Below are 2,500 nucleotides of genomic sequence, written 5' to 3'. Positions count from 1 at the left end.
AGCAGCCTGGCTACAGCTAGCAGTCTGGCTATAGTCAGCAGCCTGGCTACAGCTAGCAGCCTGGCTACAGCTAGCAGCCTGGCTACAGCTAGCAGTCTGGCTACAGTCAGCAGTCTGGTTTGATCTATGAACTCTGATCTCAGGTCTGTGTAAAGTCAGACTCAGTCAGCGGGTCGTATTACTCAGTCGGCAGGTTCTGAAGCGTCTCTGGTCTGAGAGGAGACACAGATCAACACAGGAACAGACTGTGACACAACACCTGAGCGTCTCCATCAGTGAGCGTCTGTGTGTTCGCTCTTGTTTCACCTCGACTTCTCTCCTCACCTTCTTCACCTCCTCCATCAGCAGCCTCTTCTTCTGTAGTGCAGAGTGTCACCAGTTACTCAGGTTGTTCATTGTGACCTGCAAAGAGTGACCGGGGAGAACTGTGACTCTGGTGTCAGACTGAACATCACAGTGAACCGCATGTTTCAAACCTTCTTCTTGGTCGAGTGTTTTCTTTGTTCAGTGGAGTAAATTCATCTCCTGATTGAACTCACGTGACTGAAGACACAGTTTCCTCTGCAGATGTTCACTATTCAGGTGAAACCAATAAAAGGCTGCAGCTGGTCACTGATTAGTTTATTGAGGTGGTGCAGCAGGTGACTGAGGTGTGAGTGTGTGAGCAGCAGGACCTGGACGCTCCAATCGCTCTGCACCGTCTATCTCCTCTCTGGGAAATTATTCATCAGTCTCTCTGCTGAGAGCTTTTAACGTCGGTGAGGAGACGCACACGTCTTCATAAAACCAGATGAAACAGATTCCCCAGCCACTCCACATGAAAGAGAGCGGCCAGATACTGAACATCCTCGTGTGGCGCCGTCGTACATGTATGCAGGAGAGACGAGGCAGCGGCGGCTCCTCCCGGCCACTCTGTCAATATCTGAAGTCAGTTGCGTGAGCTTGAAAAGACATAATGCAATCCTCCTGATGGTAATAACCAATGCTGATTCATTCAGGGGTGGCGGCGGCCCGGGGGGTGGAGGAGGTGGAGGAGGGGTAATGTGGTCCTCATGCAATTACCCTGCAACAGAGTGGGATGCACAGAAATCCTCCTCATGTGTTCATCTTGCATTAGTACTGCAATCTTTTCTCAGTGTTACAGAAACCTGCAGTCAGACCGTCTCATCTCCACTTCACGTCACCTGACAGCTGATCCTGGATAAGCATGCAGCTCACCACCTGATTTGTCAGTTTACTTCTTTGTCCCCGTGGAGAAAGTCCCCAGACTCCCTTAACAAATGTGTCAGTTTAGTGAGTTGTTGAGTTAAAACAAACTTTATAAACTCTGTGAAACTCTGTCTCTGACTCATTCTGCATTATTTGGACCTTTTTGTTCATTCAGCAAATGTTCTACATGAACTTCTTTCTGTCTTTGAGTAGAAACATGGAGTCTGTTTGTCTCAGTGATGGACGGTTTGTTTCATACAGAGCAGGAAGTGACATCACAGCACAGAGGTCACTCAGGTGCAGGTTAGTGTAGCTGTGAGGTGGATCAACACTCTCTGGTCCCGAGTGAAGCTGCAGACGTGTCATCTTTCACAACATCAGTGTGTGTGTGTGTGTGTGTGTGTGTGTGTGTGTCCTCCGTTGTGTGAGAAGGTCAAGCTGAAAATGTTTTGACTCGGCAGGTCGCCTCGTCCCTTGGTAGCAAATTACACCCAGGGCATCATGGGGAAAAAAAGACGTTGTGTGTCTGTCCCATGATCCCTTGCATGGCTGAGGTCATGACGTCCTCGGGGAGTCTGGACTCCCGACCCGAGCTCTGTTTGTTTCACTGAGCGTAAGCTTCCTCAGCAGTGTGTGTGTGCGTGTGTGCGTGCGTGTGTGTGTGTGTGTGTGTGTGTGTGTGTGTGTGTGTGTGTGTGTGTGTGTGTGTCACCATGAAGTAGACGAACATCTCAGTCGATGATGCCATTTGCTTAACAACCTCTGGACTGTTTTAATTACTGAGCTCTGATTGGTTAACGACCTCTCAGACTAGTTAGAGAGCGTTAACGACCCGTGAGCTTCTGATTGGTTAATGAGCCACAGTCTGTGTGTGAGTGTGATCAGCTTCAGTGTAAAAATATTTATAACGAGCACTTTATGAAACGCTGAGTTACAAACTGCCTCACACAGGATAAAGTACACACATACGACGACACACATGATGTTGTGTAGTGACCGTCTGCGTAAACCAACTGGACCTTTGTTCAGGAGTCAGAGAGGAAGGAAGTCTGAGAACCAGACCCAACAGAACCAGAAGAACTCTTTAGAACATTAGCGAGTTGAGGTGAAGCTCTGAGTGAAGTCAGCACTCAGCAGAGACCCTGGTTCTGGTTCTGGTTCTGGTTCTCTGTCTCCTCTCTGTAACGTTACGTTCATGAAATAAAGTCCATTTCCCCTCCAGCTCCAGTCAGCAGAACAGAACAGAACAGAACCACCCAACAGTGGAGGTCTTCTCCGGATCACTGCTGCA

The 2,500-nt window shown here is 48.8% G+C and overlaps 1 protein-coding gene and 1 long non-coding RNA gene across 3 annotated transcripts in view; both read left to right on the top strand.

Moving 5' to 3' along the window:
- The window catches only part of LOC119008957, a 1,793-nt gene extending 453 nt beyond the window's left edge, over positions 1-1,340 (top strand). Inside the window, exons 1-2 of the long non-coding RNA XR_005071592.1 lie at positions 1-972; positions 1,137-1,340. The exon at positions 1-972 is cut by the window's left edge and continues 453 nt beyond it. This is a non-coding gene — a long non-coding RNA (uncharacterized LOC119008957). The remainder of the gene's footprint in view (positions 973-1,136) is intronic.
- The window catches only part of xylb (xylulokinase homolog (H. influenzae)), a 10,895-nt gene that overhangs the window by 5,402 nt on the left and 2,993 nt on the right, over positions 1-2,500 (top strand). The window lies entirely within an intron of this gene.

The sequence above is a fragment of the Acanthopagrus latus genome, chromosome 19 (assembly GCF_904848185.1).
Source record: "Acanthopagrus latus isolate v.2019 chromosome 19, fAcaLat1.1, whole genome shotgun sequence".
Classification (NCBI taxonomy): domain Eukaryota; kingdom Metazoa; phylum Chordata; class Actinopteri; order Spariformes; family Sparidae; genus Acanthopagrus; species Acanthopagrus latus.
Note: the sequence above shows the minus strand (reverse complement) of the source record. Positions and strands in the feature narration are given on the sequence as shown.